Below are 23,535 nucleotides of genomic sequence, written 5' to 3'. Positions count from 1 at the left end.
TCCAGCCTCAGCTGGAGAGTTGACCCTCCCAGCTATGGGTCCCACCAGTTGCCTTCTCCATGAGAAGCCAACCGCACACAGCTGAGACACAGGTAAGTCCACCATTGGGCTTGGTTGGTCTTACTCCCTTGCAAAGCAGAAGCACAAGCAAGAGCAGGAGGAGCACAGGACTGCTCTGCCATGGGGGAAATATGCCCAACTGATACCCCAAATGGCCACGAGGTCAACTTCTGTAAATCTCTATAGCTCCTTAACAACTGTCTCTATCTTTGTGTTTATCCAGCTTCTAAGACACTTGACTCTTGGACTGAGCACAAGCAGCTGTAAGAGGCTCAAAGCAACGATCAGAAGCATATTGCGCATAAACTAAGGGACGTATTATCTGTAGAAACAGTTTATTAGAGTGAAGCATTTAAGTAGGCTTCCTTCCCCAAACACAGCTAAATTGCCCTGGGCCCTGCCTGCGTGCCCGCACCAGTGGAGATGATGCTGTAGGTTTCATGTGTTACAACAGACAATACATGCCAGAACCTTGACACTGTCCAAGCCATTCAAAATTAGCTTCTTCTATTGAAAAAAGTTTTAAAAAAATTAATTGTTGGGCAAAACAAACCAAAATGCTTAGGATGGTTGAACCAAACTAAAGCATTTTCATCTGGGCTAACGCAAGAGCAACCGATGCTGGCCCATGCTGCAGTATGCACTGCGGTAACTATAGTTCAGACACTGTTTGCCCAAAATCCTCTTTTGCAGGGCTGGATCCCGTATGTCACGGGCGTCATATAATCATAATGAACAGGAGAGAATTAGTCTAGCTGCAGCTCAGGCAAGTCAGGATTCATGACCTACCAAGTCCACATGAGGTATTTGCAATTGGAAGTTCCCACATGGTTTGTGTCAAGTTAAAAAGTTCTTGCTGATATGCAATGCGTTTTCTTCTACTCCTGCCACAGATTTAAAAGTAGTATCAAAACCAGTAAGTTATCACTTTCCCTGTCCCTAGTCCATCACTAACATCTGACAATGAAAACCACGACACAACTAAAAGAAAACTAACATTAAACTTCACTTTGCATGCCACGGCGGCACCACATACTCTATTTCCCTACATACAGTGGTCACTTTGCAACTGCAAAAGGCAGAATTAAAAGGGGTGAGAATAAAATGCCCCCATCTCATCTACTTTTCCTCTTCTGACAGTAATAACATCTCAGCTGCCATTGCCTATGCTTCAAAAAAACCTTATAAAGGTCCACTTGCTGCAGCCATTACTCCAGAAAATCATAGCTGCTGAAGCTCTTGATTAGGCAGTCAGCAAAAACACACCTGGCTTTAAACTTAAGGTGCAAATCAATTATTTATTCATATTTTAAAAAAAGAGGAAGACAATTTTCATTTGTTATGGAGGGCTAATCCAAAAAAACCCTTCTGAGGCAGCCTGGTGGTTCTCAATGCAGGACCTTTTATCTCACAGCTATGGAAAGGAGGGCACAGAACAGAGCTGGCCACATCCACCTAAAAGAACTGTTTCATAGAATAGTTTGGGTTGGAAGGGACCTTTAAAGGTCATCTAGTCCAACCTCCCCAGCAATAAGCAGGGACCCCTTCAACTAGACTAGGTTGCTCAGAGCCTCATCCAGCCTGGACTTGAATGTTTCCAGGGATGGGGCATCTACCACCTCTCTGGGCAACCCGTTCCAATGTTTCCCCACCCTCATTGTAAAAAATGTCTTCCTTATATCTAATCTAAATCTTCCTTCTCTTACTTTAAAGCCATTACCCCTTGTCCTATCACAATAGACCCTGCTAAAAAGTTTGTCCCCATCTTTCCTGTAGCCCCTTTAGGGACTGGAAGGGGCTCTAAGGTCTCCTCGGAGCCTTCTCTTCTCCAGGCTGAACAGCCCCAACTCTCTCAGCCTGTCCTCAGAGCAGAGGTGCTCCAGCCCTCTGAGGATCTTCGTGACCTCCTCTGGACCTGCTCCAACAGGTCCATGTCCTTCTGATGTTGGGGGTGCCAGAGTTGGAGGCAGCACTGCAGGGGGGTCTCCCCAGAGCAGAGTAGAGGGGCAGAATCCCCTCCCTCGACCTGCTGTGAGTATCTGCCCAATACCTGGGTTCCATAGCATCAGGGCAGGAACTGGACCCAAAACATTTATCCTCCCTGTTTTCTAAGCAAATGTTAGGAATATTTGCAAACATGACTGAATGGATGGCATTTGGACTCCTCCCTTCACCCTGCCCTAGCGCTGCCTGGGATGCTCAGAAGAAGCCTGCCTCACTCTCCAAAGACAAAATCTTATGTTACCACGCACGTAATCATCTCAGGAAAAAACACCTTAATTACACAACAACCAACCCTCTGTCAGACCTTTTAAGGAAAAGGCGTAGACAGAATTAATAATGTTTTTCTTAGGCTGTCCCCACTGCTCCAAATCCACTGCTCTTGTTCTTCCAGCAAAAGCCGGTCGCTCTGGAGGGCCCGTGACAATAGCAGGAGGCTGTTCCTCGGGAAGGAGGTGCAGAAGCCAAAAGGAGATAAGTAGATTTGACAGAGCCAAGCTCACACAAAATTTTCTTCCACTTGACTGTCCCTCTCCAACACAAAAGGCAAATCTGCTCTGATGAGGCAAGTGCTTTTAAAAAAAGCCCACAATGGGAAAAACAAACCTGAAGTTGGGCTTTAGAGGGAAGGCGTGGTAGCGTCAGCTCTGGTGGCCAGCCGGCAGGCACGCTGCTGCTTGCATGGCTCTCGCTGCCCTCCCCTCAGCACGGGGAGCAGGACAGGGGTGCCTTCAGAAATCATCTCTCACCATCTCTTCTGCGGCTTAACACAGGCAGCACATGGTAGAGCGTGGCACCGGAGATGGAGGGTGCCCGTGGGTGTCATTCTGCACCAACCAAAGCACAACCACTAGCGGTAGCCAGCTTCAACTTCACTCCAGCCCATCTACACAAACTGGGGTTAGAAAACCCCAATTTGGGTAGGGCGCAGAAGAGGGTTGCTCTCTCTGCCCAGATTTCCCTTGCTCTACATGGCTGGGAGGGATCGAGCAATGACCGCCGTGGTGCTCAGGCCACTAATTCCCCTTCTGCTACAAACACTCCCCCCCCCTAAAAGCAGACTCTCCTTTCTCACCCCCTGCTAACACCCCTTGGGTGTGGGGAGGTGGGGTGGCACCATGGGCAGGTTGGGCTTGTACAAGAACACATCCAGGCAGCTGGTGTGAATCCAGCCCCCGCAGCAGAACCTGGAAACTCAGAGGGCTTGGAGAATCCTTTGGAGAAATAACAGTGATGGGGAGGTGGGTTTTGACCCTACTTCTCATGGCCACCAGGCTCAGCACCAACGCTGAGCTCCCTTCACGGTCCACCCCAGGGGCACGCAGGCACTGACAGCCCTTTCAGACACCTCAGTCCTACTAAGTCTGCACGTCCCCTTTGGCTCCAGCTTAATGTATTCATGTCACTGCTTTGTTTTTGGTTTCCTATAACTTTCTATCACAGCTTCTGGTGTTTTGATGTTTGTTTTACAGCGCAGTTATAGGTTAGGGTATTTTTTTTTCCTAAATTAAAAAAACCCAAACAAACAACAAACCCAAATGCAAATCATCCAGGAGCAAACAGATGTCGGAGGGTCCAAAACATGCTACGAAGGTGAAAGCAAAGTCAGATCAATGCTGGACACTTAAAAACTTCCCCTGAATATCACCCACAGGTGCACAGGTTCCTTATTTTCATCTCCATCTTCCGTCACTACATATTCCTAGACATCAGCTACCCAGGATTACCTTAAATAGGCAAACTGATGGGAAAAGGGAAAAACTTCTGGTGCACTCCAGAATTTGAGTATTATTCATGTCACTACATCTAGTGGCATCAAAGGTAGGTAAAACCACTGTGAGAGGGATGACAGATGGGAAGGAGGTAACTCAGTCATTTCCATTTATCTCTCTCTGACTCCATTCCTTCGCAATAAGAGTGCTTAACCAAAATCCCACAGAAAGCTCAAGGCAAAGCTGGGTCACAGCAAAAAGCCATCCAGTGTCTTCAAAAAAAAAAAAAAACCAAACCAAAACCAAACACAAATTCAAACACCCCTCAAAAAGCAAGCCAGAAAGATTTCTGGTGTTTCTTTTTCAATTCACACCATTTGTCATTATCCCTAATAGCAACACTAGTAGAAATGGATAGAAAGCAAAAACTGCCTGCTTTTAGTAATTCGATGTACTTAAAATGACATTAATGAGTAACCAAGGAAGTTAAAGAAAACCTCAGGTTCTGGCAGGCTGAAAACCACAGGCATCAGCTTCCCCTAGGCAGGTAGAGACCACATGGAAAAATAATCTTGTTTTTCTGCTGAAGCAACCTCATCCTTCTTGAAAGGGCTGAGGACCTTGTCTCGCCCCTTCCACCCACTGGTGATGGAAGAGGACCCTCATCTGCCCAGCTCACCACTTGATCTTTCTCCTCCTGGGGCAGCCTGGCAGTACCTACGAAGTCACCAGCTTCACCTTCAAAATGGTTCTGCCAACCGTCCCCTTGCTCAGATGGTACTTTCTCAGCTGAGGTTACCAAGAAATATATTTCTACTGCCTGCGTACCCCATCTTTCTTGCCAAAACTTTCAAGACTTGCTTCTCAACTGGAAGGACAGTTGAGGAGGAGGACATACCATGCACATGCAGACAGCCACTGCTACGCCTAGACAAACACCAGCAATGTCCCTGTGACCTTCCCATGCATATGGTATCAACCAGAAGGGTTTTATAGGCAACAGCTGCCACGCAAAGGAAAAGACTGGATTTTCTGAGCATTCTGTGAATGCCGGGCAAAGAGAAGAATGGAAAGGAAATGGAAGGAGCAACCTGAAAAGGAGAAGGGAAAAACAGGAGACCTTGGCTAAAAGGGGAGAGCTCACCACATTCTTAGCCCTGCCTTCATCTATAGAAGATGTTTGCTTTTATAAATCTCAGAAAAAATGTGGTGCATGAGCTAAGTCGGCCCCTAGGCAGATTTAATTTGGGCGACCTGAACTTACTCTGCAGATCACCATAGGTCTCTCTGACCTTGGCAGTGACACAAGGACCGTATTTTCTCATGGCTGAACTACTCTGGAATAATTCTGCCAATGTATTAGGCATAAACAGCCTTTTATTTAACATTAGGCAAATACGTTCTCTCTTTCTGCTTCTAGCCTCCCCAAACAAAATCTATTTATTGGGATAAGGAAAACCCCACCCTTCACCAAGGTCTGGGTACACATCTTGAGGGCCAGCAGAAGCTTGGCTGCTTCATGCTCACGGCAATGTATTTTCAGACATTGCCTTCAGCAAGATGCATTTTGGAGTTAACTGGTAGGTAAGATGTGTTGCTTTTGATTGGAGTGGTCAGCCTGCATATTTGCAGATGAATATACAAATATCTTCAGACACAAAGGAAGGGAAATATACAGATCGATAGCGGGAATACTCAGCTTCAATCGCCAAAACAGAAAACATGATCCTCACCGTACATCTACACATAAGCGAAGAGTAGCTCCGCTAAAACCAGCCAAGTCGCACTGAGATAAGCAAAAGAAAAAAAAGAAAAAAATAAAATCGCGTCTTGGTCTTGCAGAAAATTGACCAATTTGGAAGGAACAGGTAAACAGTGTGTTCTTGGACAAGAGTCAGCACAGTTTGGATGATGCAGACCTTTCCGTTCACGAGTTGCACTGGTTTTTGTGTCTGGTCACTTGAGGTCACACCACAGAGCTCCGAGGCTCTGCAGAAGCCCTGCACGCCTTCTCGCCGTGATGGAGGTAGCTGAAATGGCTATTAAAACCTGTTGTTATTCTGATGCCACCAGATTCTTAATTGCTAAAGAAATGGGGACTGAAACCACAGAAAGGACTTTCTGGCACTGGCTAAGAAGTATCATTTTTTGAGGTCAGAATAACATCCCTTAAAAATATGAATCAGAGTGGTCCTTTCATGCTTGATAAAGGCAGGCAAAACATTAGCAGACTATTTCGCTGAAGACCAGGATAGTTTTGTAATATAAATATAGACACATGCTCAGATGAGCATCAACAGAAAAGAAAGTATTGCAAACCCATATTCAAATTATCCTGTGAGAGTCAAGTAAATCCTAGTAAATACTATTTCCAGTTTTCACCATCACTCCGACTGAGTCTCTTCTAATAAACTCATCGCATATCGAGCAGGATGGAAACACAATTTTCTGACTGTGAACTGCTTGCTTCATCCGTACACAACTCTTGCGGTATGGCTGGCCACTTACCACCTGGAGGCAAGTGTCTCAGTGTTCAGACTGGGTCACCAAGGCTTCTCAGGCAGAAAAAGAAGTCTCCAGTCACACACTTGCATGCTTTGCCATCGCAATGCTGGAGCAATAATCACTGATGCCAAAACTGGTGATTCTCTTGAGACTGGAAAATGCTTTCACAAATATCTGCCAACTATCTGAACAGTCGCCAACAATGCCAGCCTCTGAACCACTGCTCATCACGCTGCTGTTTTCTATGCAAAGCAGCTTCACGTTTTGTCATATATTTTAACTGCCTGACCAGCTTCACCTGCAATACGTGGTTTAGGCAGGCGAGAAGGGAAGACAGAAATTTTCATCTATAATCGCCGGTTGAAACTCAAAGTTCAGCTAAAAAGCATTCTTACTTATACTTTATTTAACAATTTATATGGAAAAGACTTCGACATAACCACCATATTTGCAATGAATGTGATCTTAGCAGCTACCTGAACAAGGGAAAACAGACCTGGAGAGGGCAATACACTCTTGCCCGTGCTCTCCCGTACGCTCCTCTCTCACCAGCCCAGAAGGCATTCTACACATCCGAGGTCGCACACGAACCTCATGCAAGAGCATGCAAGGAGAGGCTCAGGACAGCGGGTGCTGTACACATTAGCTCAAAGATGACATTCTTTAATTGTGCCGCTCTACTCTGCTCTGATAAGACCCCCCTGCAGGGCTGCCTCCAGTTCTGGGGCCACCAACAGCAGAAGGACATGGACCTGTTGGAGAGGGGCCAGAGGAGGCCATGAAGATGCTCAGAGGGCTGGAGCACCTCTGCTGTGAGGACAGGCCGAGAGAGTTGGGGTTGTGCAGCCTGGAGAAGAGAAGACTCTGGGGAGACCTTATAGCTGCTTTCCTGTATCTGAAGGGGGCCTACAAGAAAGGTGGAGAAGGGACTTTTTACAAGGGCATGTAGTGATAGGACAAGGCACAATGGCTTCAAACAGGAAGAGGGGAGATTTAGATTAACTATTAGAAAGAAATTTTTCACTGTGAGGGTGGTGAGACACTGGAACAGGTTGCCCAGAGCAGCTGTGGCTGCCCCATCCCTGGAGGTGTTCAAGGCCAGGCTGGATGGGGCTTTGAGCAACCTGGTCTGGTGGGAGGTGTCCCTGCCCATGGCAGGGGGGTTGGGACTAGATGGTCTTTAAGGTCCCTTCCAACCTGAACCATTCTATGATTCTATGACATGAATTGTAAATAAGGAGGTCCAAGTCTCAAAGCAGTCAGCAAACATGCTGGAAAACCCAGCTTTCCAAGGCACTGCAGGGATCTGTGCAGGTTAGGACTCCTGTGGGGCAACGAGAACAGGAAGTCTGCGCTGGGACATCCCTGGAAGCACCTCACTCGGCTCCCTTCCTGGGTTTACCCTGGAGAGCCATCCCTCAAGATCCCAGATAAGACACACTGACAAGGTGCTGAGTGAAAGCCCGCGCTGCCACTGCCAGTAACCTGCCCTCCCTCCGTGCCTACAAAAACACCTCCAGCACTTGAAACCCAGCAGCAGCCCCAGGCTTTGCACTCCCAGCTTCTCGAGGAAGCAAGCCCTGAATTTCACGTTTCTGGGGCACAGCAGAGTCACAGTGCACAATCCGGAGATATTTTTCAGGACAGCATCCAAAGTGGACTTCATATGGAAATAAGAGTTCAATATTCTGCATAAAAGTTGTTAACCTCCCCCTCCACCTCATCTGCTAGTGAAGATTGCTGCAAATAAGACTACAAAACGAGGCGGCCAAATGAGCCTTTTTGAATGCATATTAGTGTGCTTAAATGGACCGAATGTGCATCTTGTTAGTTTGGAGTGGAAGTAGGCTTAAGTCTGGTTTTACATTTAAAAGCAGACAAGGAAAGTGCGTGGTGAGAAGTCCCAGCAGCTGCCACGCCAGCAGACAAAGGACTCTGCGCCCCAACAGCCCACCAGAGCGAAGCCCCGAGTTGTTTGAACGTGGCCATTCCTACACCAGCTCAGCAACAGATTTTGTCCCAAGGCTTTGCTCACGGAGCCTTTCATCTCCTGAAAGACCTCAACGCTCTTTAGTTGAAAGTTGCGCAATCCCTTGCCACTGAGTTTCACAAGCCCGTTCTATCAGGTTTTATATTTAAGTCCCCAGCTCCCAGACTCACGTGAAAATCTTCCGCCAGAAACAGACATGCGCTGCTGAAGCCAGCAACCTCCTCATGGCAGAGAAATATTGAAACCTGGCCTCCTGAGAGAGAGGGGTGGGAATAGAGACACTACCCGCTCCCCCTGGCCCTGAGTAACATTAAAATACAAATATCTCTTTCTCTATGCACATCAAGATTTTTGAACGCTCCAGATCACCCATAGAGGTTAGCAAAGACAACAACTTTTCATGAGATGCTCAGGAGCTGCAGAGGACACAGCCTCACGCATCTTCAGCGAGCCCCCTCCCCTCATCTTCAGCGGTACAAAACACTTTACTCCACTTCTCCAGGCAGACCAAAAAATTCCTTCCTAAAGAAACGACAAGTTTTAGCACAGATTCATCCCTCCTTACTCTAAGCATTAAGGTCAGACTGCCAGGCCAAGCGTCTGAGCCAGGCGATTAGCCCTCCCCGAGTCCTTCCACAGTGAATGGAGAGAAACATAAACTCTCCGGAGGGAAATTCAGGATTGAGACGACTACAAGAATATGAGCGCTATTAGCTTCGGCTACTGCACAGATCAGTTAAAATCTTACAAGCAGAGAGGCTACTGCGAGGAAATGATGGCTAACGACGGCTGACTATGCCCATCTCTGTTTCTAAACAAGATCTGGACTTCAGGGCCCCTTCTAAAATTACTCAGGATGGAAAGGCTGAATTTAGCTCTCATCCATCACCTTAGGAGGATACAACCTCATGTTTCCTGCCACTGAGAATCTGGAAAAATGCAAAATTCTACCTCCTATCATCAAATCAGAATTAATTTCTTCTTCCTATTTTGCCTTACTTGAGAGAAAAAAACAAACCAAACTAAACCCCTCCTTGATAGATAGCTAAATTTATGTCTTACCAAACTGAATGTAAAGGCAAGAAACAGGAAGCTTTTACTTGGAAACTGGAATTTCAAGCACTCAGTGGCAAACAATGAACCAGAGAGATAAAGATGCAATGGCAATGGTAGGGGACAGACCTGCCAAGCTTCCTGCCCACACTGACTCAAGAGCATGTGTCCTACCATGATACGGACCGGCCACACCGCTTGCTTTTATTTTGGTAATTGGTATTTGTTCCTGTGAAAACCCCTACAAAAACAAGTCGGAAGACTGGACAATAGTAGACCCGCCATCTCTTATAGCCAGATCTTTTACTTAACACTTTGCAAAAGATGTAATCAGCGGATCTTTGTCCATTTATACAATTCTCTCTGCTGCGACGAGGATTGTATTACACACTCCAGATCAGAGCATCCAGCCTTCCCCATCACTTCAAGAGATTGATCTGATACTTGAAAGCACATTTACTATTATCTACTCCAGCCCTTTGGAAATGACATTACACAGATACGGGGGGCAGGCAAATATTGCTGCTCTTTTATTATTCCTGCTGTTCCCTCGCTTATAATATCTGAGAAGTTCCCAGGTCAATGGTATTACTTTATCTTCCTCCCCCTTTCCTTTATCTCCTCCCTCACCCCACAGGTATCCGTGTCCAAATGGGACTCTTCGGCAGGGGGTTTTGCTTGACCGGGGTCACTTGAAGGTCAAGCTTTTCACCAGTTGCTAATGCAAAGCTTCTTCCCCCCAGCCCTCCAAAGCTTATTCTCTGCCCCCAGCCCTCCAAAGTTTCTTCTGCCCCCCAGCCCTCCAAAGGCTCTTCTGCCCCCAGCCCTCCAAAGCTTCTTCTGCCCCCCATCCCACCAAAGCCTCTTCTTGTCCCCAGCCCTCCAAAGCTTCCCCCGGCATCCCAAGCGTCCGGGCCACCCCTTCCCCACGCACCCTTCTCCTGGCCACTGGTGCAAATGGAGAAGGCACACACACCCTGATGAAGCTATGGAAGCAAAACCCTCTCCCTGTGGAAACTGGAACACGTTTTGCTTTTTTGAATAAAGCAAGGAAAAGGAGAGGCTCCCGAAAAAAAAAAAAATAATCATCTCAGCAGAGACTTTATTCCTGCACTAAACTTGAAGGATGTGAGGCTTAACTAGTTAGAAGCAACTCGGACTATATTTTTGCCTACCAGAACGAAGATCGATTTTTATTTAGATTGATTTTAAGATTTACATGCGAGAAATGGATACAATTGGATCAAATATGTACTAAAACAAATTGTTGACTCCCATGAAAGCCAATAAAACCAAAACAAATTTCACAGATCTCATCTACCAGCATTTGAGATTTGTTTTATTTCATTATTTTGTATACATTTACGGAGCCGAAATTTGCTTAACTCTCCTCCACTTTTCTTTTACTGAAACAATAAGGCTCGTTGCAGAATATTTTGTACTTGAATATTATCACCAGGATAGCATATGGCAAACTAGCAGCAGGCAGTTTATCTTCATCCTCTTTGTAAGCTAAAATTAGCACAATGCTTTTGCAACAGCGTATGATGTATTCAGACCAGCACGATATACCTAATACAACTTCAGATCTATTCCTGGCTAACCTCCAATATTCAAGTAAATTGATTGCTAATTTTAATTGAGTATTAATATGTTTAGCATCAAGTTGGCATTTATCAACTTGAGAGGCACTTTTAAGTTTAATGCTGTCATTTCACCTACACTGACTCCAACGATAAATAAAATCTGTGTATTAGTAATACACAGAATTTCACTTCGTCTCTATGAGGCAATTCTAATTTATATTAAAATGTTATATATGGAAAGCTGTGCTGCAAAATTGCATAACTGTGCATACTCTGCTTTTCAGTGATACAATTAAGGGTGGCGAAGGGTTGATCCACCCATGTTAGGAGTAACGTGCTCCTCCTGCTGCAGCCTGCATCCCCGCAGACTGTTAGCTGCTTACTTTATTGGGATTAAATTCAACCAAGACACCAACTTTATCTGGATTAAATTCAACCAAGACACCAACTTTACACTTCCTGACGATGTGGCTACACCAGCCCTCTCTGCTCGCCACTCTGCTGTTCAACCTGGTAAATTATGGCCACCTGAGGGCTTTTTTAACTGGATTAAAGACACTAATTTTAGCACTGTTTGCTAGTTTGTTTCTTGTAGCTGTAATGCCAAGAAACTGAGCACAAAGCTCTTTCTAAAGGAAAAATGAAAGGTCCTGAAAAACCACTGTGCTTCACAAGGGTGGTTATATTATCACCTTTCTTGCCAGGTTGACGGAATAAAAATGTCTAAGAGTGGGAGGCAGTCACATCCAAGCATACATACGACCGAACACACGCACAAACTATAAATATTTATATACTGACACCCAAAGATTCCGTGGCTCGGTCTGCTCTCCAACTGGCAAAACAGCCCCCTGCCTTACCTACAGCCTGTCACAAAACTACAACACGGCACCAAGCCTGTCTGATTGTTATACTGAAATAATCTCTCTGCGGTTCTTGCTTTTACACAGCCAGCCTCACGCCGAATTTGTCTGGGCTTTTCCTGACAGATACCAAAAAAAAAGAAAACAGGTAGAATCCTGCACCAAAGCCTCGCTAAAACAGGTTCCAGGGAGGAGAAGTACGGCACGAGCAGAACGTTTCAACCCCACTTTGTGCCTCTTTTCCACCCCCTGCAATTTGCCTGCGCCTTATCCCCTACTCGTTAGCAAGAGGCTGCTACGCTCTGACCTTACAGTGCCCCGAAAGAAATTTAAACCCAATTTTAAACGATGACACTTTACTTCAAGCAGTTCGGTTAACGCTGACTGCTCTATCTCTTTCCCCTGCTTTACAAAGGCAGTCGATGCAGAAGGGCATGTGCTGTAACCCAGGGACCCAGGCTGGAGCACCACGGTGGGGTTTCTCCCCCAGTGCCATGCCAGGAACGGAGGGCAGGAGGGAGGAGATCCTCTTGGCACGGCAATGAGAGCACCAAGAGGTTCTCCAAGCCTTGCTTCCATGACCTTCACTTACTGACCAGACAGAGCTAAGATATGCCTTCTTCTGAAGTCCATCGGGACACTACAGACTCCAGAATATTTTTAGCGTGCGTCCATGTGACACTAAGTGCTATTCAGAGAGCTGGGGGAAGATTTAAGAATCAGTTGGGTTACGTCCACCGCCTTTAGCTCTTTTCTGAGGACATAACTGGTGCCTCCTAGTACGTCTTCCCTTCCCCTTCTGCAAAAGGTGAATTTACAGCCTGGAGATGACACACAGTACCAGGGTTGCAAGAGCCATCGTTCTCCTGTGGCACAAGATCAGTCATAGAAAAACAAAATTGAAAAGGCTGCCCCTACTGTATTTTTATTTAGGAGGGGTGACTAAATGGGGAGGGATTCTTGATCAGGGAGTGTAGCAATAGGACAAGGTGTAATGGTTTGAAACTGAAAGAGGGGAGATTTAGATTAGATATCAGGAAGAAATTCTTTCCTGGGAGGGTGGTGAGACACTGGAACAGGCTGCCCAGGGAAGCTGTGGCTGCCCCATCCCTGGAGGTGTTCAAGGCCAGGCTGGATGGGGCTTTGAGCAACCTGGTCTGGTGGGAGGTGTCCCTGCCCATGGCAGGGGGTTGGAACTAGATGTTCTCTAAGGTCCCTTCCAACCCAAACCATTCTGTGATTCTATGATTTATTTATACAATGTTTCTTCTTTACAACACCTCCACATTATGCTTCTGCAAAGAGCAACCACAAACTCTGTGTGAGATTTCCAGCACTCATGAGGAAGAAAATAAAAAATAAAATCAACCACCTGTGGCTATTAAATGCCAGAGATACCACCTGCCGATGAGGAAGTTCCCAAGCGGGTGGCAGGGGGCCCTGGGGAGATAGTGCTTGCCCTGATGTGACACTGCTACCACAGCACATCCCAGGCCTGGCCAGGCTCTCCCACCTCCTTGCCCACCTCCAGAACCATACCAGACAAAGCTCAAGTGTGCCCAACGCAAGGTGCCAAGGCTACCTGGAGGAGGCATCATGGCTAAAGAGACAAGCCAGAGAGGTAGAAGGTTTTACCAACGGCACCCTTGTTCAAAGAACCACCAGAGTAGCAACAGGCATCTGCTCAGTCATAGCCCTGCGGTCCCCCACCAGCTCCGGGAGAAGAGACATGGGGCCTCTCCCTCTGGAATTTCGCATGGCACTGACTACTGGGTCACCAGGCCAGTGAGAAAGTGGTCCCCAATGCACTACATGGTGACAGGTGGCCCCGCCGCTGCCGAAAGCTGCAGGGACTGCCCCGATTGCCCAAAGAATGTCCCCATCTCATTCATGAATTTAAAGAAAAAAAGAAAAAAAAAAATAAAAGCCTGTCTGCATCAATGTGCTTAGAAAAACATGATGTCAGCATCTTACAGCGTTCATCCTATTAATTAATCCCTTGAAGAATGCCCCCTCGCCCACAAACATATAATGTAATGCCAGCTTAATCTTACCTAAAAAAAAAATACAATGCAATACGATTACTAGTCTGACTCTGCTAACTGTTACAGCACTGCTTAATCCTGTATTTCGGTGCTTTAACAAGCTCCTACAATACTGTACAGAGTTTATCAGAGCAGTTGCCAAGACAAGAAGGACTTATGTTTTAAACAATATAATTCCACGGTCTTTTGTGCTCTTTATGCGTTATGTTTATACAATGACTTTCATCCCGGAAGATCTCAAAGCCTATTGCCTGTTCCTGTTCCCACTGAAGTCTTTCTTTCAGGTTTCGTATTGGAGCAGGATTAGAAATTCAGAAGAAATAGATAAAAAATAATATAAATATAAGCATAAGCATAAGCTTAAATATAAATAATAACTATAACTATAAATATAACTATAAATATAACTATATAAATATAAGGAGGGGTATAGTAGCAAGATGTACTGGGGCAGGATGCTCATCCCTCCTGCCCCACGATTGCAGCTGGGACAGGAGACACCAAACTGGCCCCCTCCTCCCAAAAAACTGCAAGGGAACCCAGCTGGGATCCTGCCCAAAAAAGCAGATGCAAGCAAGACCTGCTGAAATATGGTCCCTCCATCCCTGCAATAACTTTGCCTTCGTCCCCAGGCCACCCTCCCATCGGCACAGCCCCGCTCCGGCAAACATGCACCCGCAGCCACGCATTTCCCGATCTTTGCTGGTTATAGACATATTAAGCTTCCCATGGAACAGGAGAAGAAAGCTCTGCTCCCTCCCTGTAATTATCAAATCAGCCCGAAAATGAGGAAGAATTGAGAATCCTCATTATAGCACATCATAAAACACGGCGAGGTCTCGCGCTCGCTGTATGTTATTGGCGCAGTCTGCCAACAAAACTTTACAAAGAGCGCAGGAATTCATGTTTGCAGAGATATTAAAGTCATAAAAGGGGAAATTTGTATTTTATTTTCCCACAGCCTAAATGAAGGTGAACCAAGCAAATTTGGCAAAGAGCGCGAGTCAGATGCCATTTCCCACAGCAGCGTGGTATTTTCCTCTGGGAATAAAACATTTTCCTTCAACTACTGTTTATAACTCTTATCAGTTCAACAGCAATAGAGCCATCAAGTCCAATATCTTGTGGAAAAAAGTCAAGGTCAACAAGTACTTGCATTTTCGTTTATCTTTAGCTGCAATTGCTACTGACATTCAATTGGGTAATAAACATGAGGACTGTCAAATGCTCTCAGCAAACAGGTGATCCAAAAGCTATCAGAGAGAAAGAGGCTCCCGCCAGGTAATCAAACAATTCTGTTGCGACAATTATGATTTGAGCGCATTCATTTACAGAAGCAATCACCTGTCAAATTTGAATGAATAGCGTCAACCCATTCCCACCACCCGGGTAGTATGGGCGAGAAAATACAAACTGTGTCGACTTTCTTCCCAACAAAAGCATGCTGGCATTAGCAAGAGCCGTCAAAAAGAGCGTAAATAATAATAAAAAAAAACCAGTATCTTATTTCCTGATTTAAATTTAAAAAAAAAATATTTTAACATAAAAAACAGAGGAGATCAGTCCAAGTAGCTCGATCTCATGTCTGTCTCTCCCAGGAGCAATAATGGGTGTTTTTGGAAAGTTATATAGAAAGGGGGGTTACACAGAAGCGGTTGTGCTCCGGCTCCGACAATCAGCACTTGGGCAGCTTCCTGAGCCAGCGGTTGCATCTGGACCAGGGTTTTTAATAGCTACAGAAGGACCTATTTTTCCACGAATTGGTCTAATCTCTTTTTGTCCCCTGCTGACCTCCACAGCACACTGTAGCAATAAATTTAACCCAACACGTAAAACATTTGTGTTTGTTTTAAACCTGCTAACGCTCTGGAAAGCTCCTATGCCATGAGCCTGGTGAACACCCACCCTTAGTTCTTGCATTGTGGGACGAGCACCGTCTTTCTCTATACACAACTCATTATTTTAAAGACTTCTCTTTCAATCTTAGTCATCTTTCCCCCCCCCCCGCCCCCTTCCCAGCATTTCATGTGAGAGGCAAGAAAATGCTTTAGGCCAAGCAGCCTGATGGCACACCCTATTGCATCACTAATCCAGAAACGCTGCATGTTTATGGGTTTATACACATTGCGATAAAATGTTTCTCAAAAGCGGAGGCCATCTCGGGAACACGCCTTTGCTTCTTTAACCTCTGATTTAAAGAGATCAATGATGCACCCCTTGAAAGTCACACATCAGATGATAGCAAAAGACTCTGCTGAAGCCACCAAGACTTGGAGAGGCAAATGGGGATTGGGCTGGTGCCTTCAAGATGGAAAGCATACAGAATCGTAGAATGATTTGAGTTGGAAGGGATCTTAAAGATCACCTAGTTCCCCCCTGCCCTGGGCAGGGACACCTCCCACCACACCAGGTTGCTCAAAGCCCCATCCAGCCTGGCCTTGAACACCTCCAGGGATGGGGCAGCCACAGCTTCCCTGGGCAACCTGGGCCAGGGTCTCACCACCCTCACAGGAAATAATGTCTTCTTAATATGGGCCATATGGGAAGTTCATTGGCTTCAATGAGCCACTGCAACCTACAGGCCCAGGATACGTAAGGGGGGAAAAACCACTAAAACACAAAAACCCTACCAGAATAAAGCAACAAATTTTCCAAATCAGATCCTAACAGTGATTTTCAAAACACAAAGCTCAGGTACTGCTACAAAGGGGCACCTTGGACACCAAAACCTTCAAACCTATTCCTACATCCGCTTGCAACCAAGCCTCTCTCTGCCCTGCCCAAGGAGGAAAGCAAGATGCTCTTCAGTCCTCCACCTGAGCTTTTAGGTAACTGCCCAAGATGCGATTTAGCAATGTGGTATTTAACACCACTGTTCCCTGCTCGGCATATTCAAGATCTCGCCCTCAGTAACACTCTCGGGGCTGTAAAGACACACTTTGGGGTCCGCAAAAGCCCTGCACCACTGATGGCATGCTCCGGTCAGGGTCAGGGTCAGGGCCATCTTCTTACACACATGGGGTATGTATACATAGATTTGCGCACAGCCACGCAGATGTTTAATGGGCTAGACATTTCTAAGTTTAGAAAAACTTGCCAAGAAAAAGAAAAAGAAAAAAAAAAGGGACTCCAGCACATGAATTTTGCTGCTTGATTACAGACAGGCCAAGAAGTCAGGAATATTTGTATTTCCATAGTCACTTTAAAGGTAAGCAGTTCCCAAAGTCTTTTTTCCCCTCCTTTCGCACTGCCAACGATGGCAACAGCTTCAGCCTGAGGGATCTGCCTCCTGACGCGATCGCCTCTCTGCTCCTCTCCCGGCTGGAAGCTTTTCCTAAGCAAAGACTGAAAGTCGCATTAAACCCTGCTGAAATGGTTGTGCTGGTTTTGAACTGCTTATTATCTCGGGGGGCTGACCTGAAAAACAAGTTGGTACTTAGACAGAGAAAATTCAGGTTTTCCCTGAAAGGCAAATGGGAGGAAGGAAGGGGTTTTTTTACAAGGAAAAGAATTCGTTTATGACTGCGTTACCCACAATTTAGGCCAAACAAGCAACATTTATAAGTATTTAAGTTAGCTTTGCCAAATCAAAAAGAAAAACGCCTGGTAATAACAGACGTTTGGAGCTAATGTGAACGATTAAAATAAATCCTGACACCGGGAATGGATTGATGCTCGAATCACGACAGACACCCGCTTCCAAGCGAGGACTGTCTCCCTGGCACCATACTGGAAGCGTAACCCTGCCTAGCTGAGGCACGGAGGCTTAATGCTGCCGAAATCTAACTTTAACAGCTGAATCAGGCTGATGAGACCAAAAAAAAAAAAACAAAACCCCAACCAGAAGGAGGAAAAAAACAGTTTCACGCCCTCCGGCTTTAGAGCAGAATGATAAATTGACATTGTGTTGTTATGAGCATAATCCTCAACTACTCAATCACTGTTAAAAAATAAAACATGATTCTGGGGAGATAAAAATAATTAATGCTGGTGCTGCTGGAGAATATGCACCTACACGAAGAGTTCAAATAAATACGGGGTTGTTTTAAATCTCATCTCGCGTCAAAGGGAGAGGGCACAGGTGCTCGTGCTGATTTAAAGCAAACCGAGCGCTGCCCACTTGATGGAAAAGGACGAAAAGAAAAGGGGATGGCAGAGCCTCGGCGAGAAAACTGATACCGCTCCGTTTCCAAACAAGCCTATTACACTTAATTCGGGATTCACAATACATAAAGCGCCAGAAAAAATCCCGGGAGCAGCCCCTGTTGACTAATGCCCTGTCTTTTCCAATCGAGGGTCACATCCAGTCTAACCGATCGCATGATAATGGCATCAGAAAAGGTCAATCAAAGACAAGCCGAAGCTTCCACTGCCTGGCTGACCTTCGGAGCTTGTGACAAATTGCTATCAGTCAATGTCAACTAATGACAGCGGCTCTTTGGCTAATCAATTGTTCTAAAAATGATCAAGAAAACTACTCGTAGGACAGCTCATTTTCACATCAATGCCTGTGAAGTATGAAAAGCTCATTTTTTTTGAGTTTTTAATAAGCTCATAAGTAAAGCAGTTACTTGGTAACAGGGGTCACCTTAGTGAAAAGACAGAACCTTTGTCTGCCTTTTACATATTCTTTTATTACCATATTATAGTAAAAATATGCCATGCCATTACTATGCCAGAGGGCTACATAATAAAGTAGGTAATACTTCATATTTTTTTTCTTTTCTTTTCTTTTCTTTGAGATAAATACGTCTGTGGTTTAGGGGCCTCTGTTTGGATGTAAATAATTGTCGATATACTCTCCGCGTACTTAAACGCGAAGCAATCACCACCGGCACGCAGGTGACGTGCCCGCTCATTACTCGCCCAAACTTCACGTGACAAGAGCCGGCAGCGAAAGCCACGCCACAAAATCCAGCGGCGCTGCTGGGAAGTTAAGGGCTGACAGCAGCTATTTTGTTCTTAAAGCCACCCACCCCACGCCAGCGCAACTTATGCCGACCGTTTCCGACAGAATTCACGTTGGGTAGGAAAACCGCATGCTCCGAAAGCCCCAAAGCCCTGCAAAAGCAAACAGACGTTTCCGCCCTGGAAGGATTCTGCGTGTAAAAGGCACTGTGGAAACACACACAGGCTCGGGCTGCGGGACACTGATCACGGTTCTCCCCATAGAGCAAAGGGATAGCTGCGGACCGGAGATTCCTCCACCCTTTCCCCATACCTGCCTCTCCCACCATCATCTTCGGCCACATCCCCAAGCCGCACAGCCGGGCCAGGCTCGAAGCCACATTCACGCGTTAAATATTACCAAAACCACCAAATCCACACTGAGGTCAGAGGGTTTGAGAAGTGCAGGCGCGATCGTGCTTTGCTTTTCCGTGAGGAGGGCGTTCGGCCAAGCACATCGCGGGGCATCACACCACCAGAGGCCTCTTGAGAAGAGGCGGCGTTGAGAAGGAACAAGGCGCCGTCACTCGAGCACGGCACCGCTTTTTTTCCGATGGGGTTTACCTCTTTACTGGGCTGCCTCCCACCCACAGCACCTGTACTGCAGAAAAGGCTTCGCCCCGGGGAAAATACCCCTCACCAACCCAACCGCCCCCCGGAGCAATCACCACGGAGAACGGGGAGCGAAGCGGGTGGGGGGGCAGGGGGAAGCGCTAAACAAGAAACATTAAAACTTTTGTTTTCACGGGAGAAACTGCAAAGTGACAGCAGTTTCAGGTTACACCCTAAACCTGCCTTGCTATGGTAGTTTTTCAAATTAAAATATCTTCTGTGGCCTCAGCCACTCTCAAGCCGTCCATAGGCAAGAAAGAAAGGAGGCAGGGCAACACTTAAGCTCAGCCATAATTGGAAGTATGTGAAAAATGAAGTGTCAGTTCGGTCAATAAAGGGCAAAGGTGAAGGGGAACTGCAGCCCAAACTCGGTGCGAAATGTGCTCATTAAGACACCCAATCCGCGGGCTCCTGCCCACCTATCCCATTAGTCATCGGCCATCTGACCGCTTCAAATGCCTTGCCTCCCCGCTCTTATTACTTTTCTTCTCCCATGTCAAAAAAAAAAAAAAAAAAAAAGAAAAAAAGAAAAAAAAAAAGGCGAGCTGGTATATAAATCCTCGCTCAGTCATCTGGAACATAATGTGGCCCTTCTCTCCCCCATCCGCCCGGCTTCGCAGCCTCCAAACAACCGCCTTGAGATTCCCGGCAATAATAAACGCGATTGCCTTTTTGCCTATAGGTTGCCCGAACTCCAACAAAAGCCTGAAAAAAACCCAACCAACCATTGCGGCCATTGATACATTTTTATAAAGAAATATTGCCGCTTTCTACTCCCGGCTTGGAACAGCAACAATTATTTGGAGGTTAAAAAAATGTTTTGAACCCTGGCCGAGGCTTGCACACAAAAAAAAGGGGGAAAGAAACAATACGCACAAATAGAAAGAAACAATACGCACTGATGGATTATTTTCTTTTTCTTTTAAGGCGCGTAGGAGAGCTAAACATGGGAATTTAAGAGCCCCACTCTGGATTAAAAGTGACTGTACCAGGGCTTTGTTCAGCATCCTCCTGGTCTGACTACTTGAAAAACAAACAAAATATATCTGTTAATACCCCAAACAGGAATCTTTTAAAGTCGGAATATGCAATAAGATGAAATAGCGTTGCCGTGAGCTCAGCGACACCTGCCTGTGCCTAAGAACTTGCTTTTCCCTTTTTTTTTTTTTTTTTTAAACAGAATTCAGCAAGTTATTTTTCCACTGCGTAAATTCAGATCTCTTTGCACCATTTGGAGACAGACCTCCAAAGGCCCTTCACGATAAGTTCACAGCAATGGGAAAACGGCCCACAAAACTTTTTCATAATATTATTCTGCATTCCTGTACTATAACTATCCCCTACGATGACACAATACCGGGCCTTTATGAGAGGTTGTGTCAACGTGCCATGCAATAACATATCCTGCTGTTCAGTGGCACGAGACCCCAGAACAGCTCCCTCGCAGTCAAATATGGATTTCTACAATAGATCGAAGCAGCTGGGAGTCATTGCTATTTACTAAGTAAATAAATTTACATGCTCAAAAAAAGACTTCAAAGTGTTTACAGGAAAGAGCACCTCCTGTTTTCAAAAGTAATCATTCCGTACGTGTTGTACATAGGGACATAAACAGGTTAAAAATGTACTTTGTGAGGTTTAAAAGCAGTAATGAAGCAGGTAAAGAAGAAAAGTAGTTCATAAAAGTCCAAAAATAGACCTTAACATACTCTGAGTTAAGACTAAGGGAGAAAACTCTTGTTAAGGGGCTTGAGCGTTCCAGTCTGAAACTGGAACCAGTTTCCAGCCTCTCTGAAAATGCAAAGCTCACGCTCACATCCTTGGGATATCTCAGCCAGGTTGGAAACCTGGACCAGAAGGGGCTTCTACCTACCCCAACGGGGAAAGTAGGTTGTGGGAACAACGTAAAAATAGCCACTTTTAGAGGGTTATATTTCTGGTGATTAGATTTGGGGTTTTTTAAATGGCAAACGTGCTCTTGACAGATGGAACCCAAAGGAACTTTTACAAACTCCTAAAAATAGGGAAGCCCGTAACATACTGAATATATGTCACGCCACGCACGCATCTCGAGTTAACTCCTGTGCTCCCGAGCGGGAACGCGCAGGTCCTCGGCCTTTTGCTGCCACCCGCTCCCTGGCACCCGGCTGCTGCGACCGTGCCGTGCCGGCTGCTTCTGCCGACCAGAAAAGCAGCTGGCAGAGGTGAAACCATGAGTTTGACCACAGCTTTGCCACTCCTCACATTCAGGCCACGGAAGAAAAGCCTCCAAATCACGGCATTTTGAACTTAAACGTAGTTGGGAAGAGGCAGGATATTTGCTATCTTTTTCTTCTCTTCCCTTTTGGTCATTCGGGATCCTGTGTTTTGACTTCTTACCCACATGGGAAGCCTAAACCACGCTTTTTTTTTTTACACGAGGTGTACAGGCAGGCGTGGGTGTGCTTAAACAACTGAGATTGCCCCATGATCTCAACCTTCAGAGGGCTTTGAGCAAACAAGATGTAAAGCACGGCTCAGCAAAACCACCCCTAGCCTTCCCACACACCCCTTTCCTCAAAAAAAAAGGGCATTTCCATAGGTGGCAAGTGGCCTGAAGGCAAGACTCGGCACCAGAGAATCCCTGGACAAGGGTCTCCTTTCCAAAACTCCTTTCCCAAACTTGACCTGAGAGCTCTAATTAGCAAATTCTCACCTTTTTTGACTCTTCCCTAAAGTTTTCACGCAACGAGCCTTCTTCATGAAACGCATCTATCAAGTGCTGGCAGCAATTCCAGCCTCAAAAAACCTTACTCTGGGATGCGGGTCAAAGTTTCAGAACCAGCTAAAGCATCGCTGACAAGTTGTTCTGTGGCTATTTAACGGGACTCAAGCTCTAAAATCACTCGTGCCTTCCAAAACCCCTTCCTGACGGAGGTTATAGCATGCACCTTGCTAGGAGCCGACCAGGATGGCGAAGAGAAAACAGTAGATACGACTGGTGCTCCAGACTAATCAAATGCCAAGTTTAGGAGAAAACGTAAGCCTAAAACATTCTTCAAAAGTACACCAGGAACTGCGCAGCTCCATTTCCAAAGCGCCTAAGAGGTTTAGGAGCGTGCTGGCAAGCCTCCCCGCAGATGTTCCGTCCACGCACATGGAGACATAAACACGCGCACATCCGTCTAATGAAAGAACAACCCCAGCCGAATACAAAACCCCCTCTCCAAACAGCGGGTTTTAGTTCCAAGCCTACTTTTGCAGCAGCTTTTTCACCCTTCCAAAAACCCCGTGGATCTAAAATCTGCTCCAAAAGCAAGGGGCTCTAATGAACGCGTTGACACCACTTCAGCATTGTGAACAGCACCACTAGAATATATACGTACACATACTTGAAAGAAAAAAGGCCCCCTGAATTTATGTTGCATATCATTTTCCAGTAAAAGTCAGAGGTCAGAAGGTTACCAGTTTCTGCCTCAGCTCTGCAACAGTTTACTATTCCAGGCCCCATTTTTACTAGGCTATACTTGTGATGAAGTCAGCAACTTTTCTTTAAACAATAAAGTGTCTCAAATACTTAAAATTCTATAAAGAGATGTTATTCACCATGTACGCTAGGTCCACGTGTATAAAAAATTAAAATATACTGGTTTAGTTTAAACTAATCTTGTTAAATGCAGACTTTGCAGTGCTAATCAGTCCTGCTCAACCTTTTTTTGGAAACACAATTCCTTTGTTGTCTAACAGCACTTGAATGAAACATGATCATAAAACCAGATTTAAAAGTATATACCTATTGTGAGTTCAGAGTCAACTTCAATAAAGCACTCGCTTTTATATTCAGATTAAAGCTCCTTTTAAAATTTTAATTGCATTAAATTAACACTAAATCCACTGCAGTTGGTCTCTTCAGGAAAAGTATGAAGCATTTAAACAGCTTCTCAGAAAACCCCAGAATTTCAGCTTTTTAGACTTCGGAGCTTCTGAGACAGCGCTAATTATTTGTAGTACTTCCCAATTCCATTGCACCAAGCTCATTTCATACTCATCCGGCTAAATCACTTACTCTGACAAAACACTTTTGCATTCAAGTAAATTGGAATTGAGTAAAAAAAGTAAATAGAAGCACTGCTCGGGATTTCGGAAAATGGGCCAGCTAACATCTCGTCTTTATAGGCAGAG

The 23,535-nt window shown here is 45.6% G+C and overlaps 1 protein-coding gene across 1 annotated transcript in view; it reads right to left on the bottom strand.

Annotated features, from left to right (window-relative positions):
* Positions 1–23,535, bottom strand: part of MEIS1 (Meis homeobox 1) — a 113,114-nt gene that overhangs the window by 62,265 nt on the left and 27,314 nt on the right. The gene's annotated exons all lie outside the window — the stretch shown is intronic.

Source organism: Chroicocephalus ridibundus, chromosome 3, assembly GCF_963924245.1.
Source record: "Chroicocephalus ridibundus chromosome 3, bChrRid1.1, whole genome shotgun sequence".
Lineage (NCBI taxonomy): Eukaryota > Metazoa > Chordata > Aves > Charadriiformes > Laridae > Chroicocephalus > Chroicocephalus ridibundus.
This window is presented reverse-complemented; position numbering and strand designations above follow the sequence as displayed.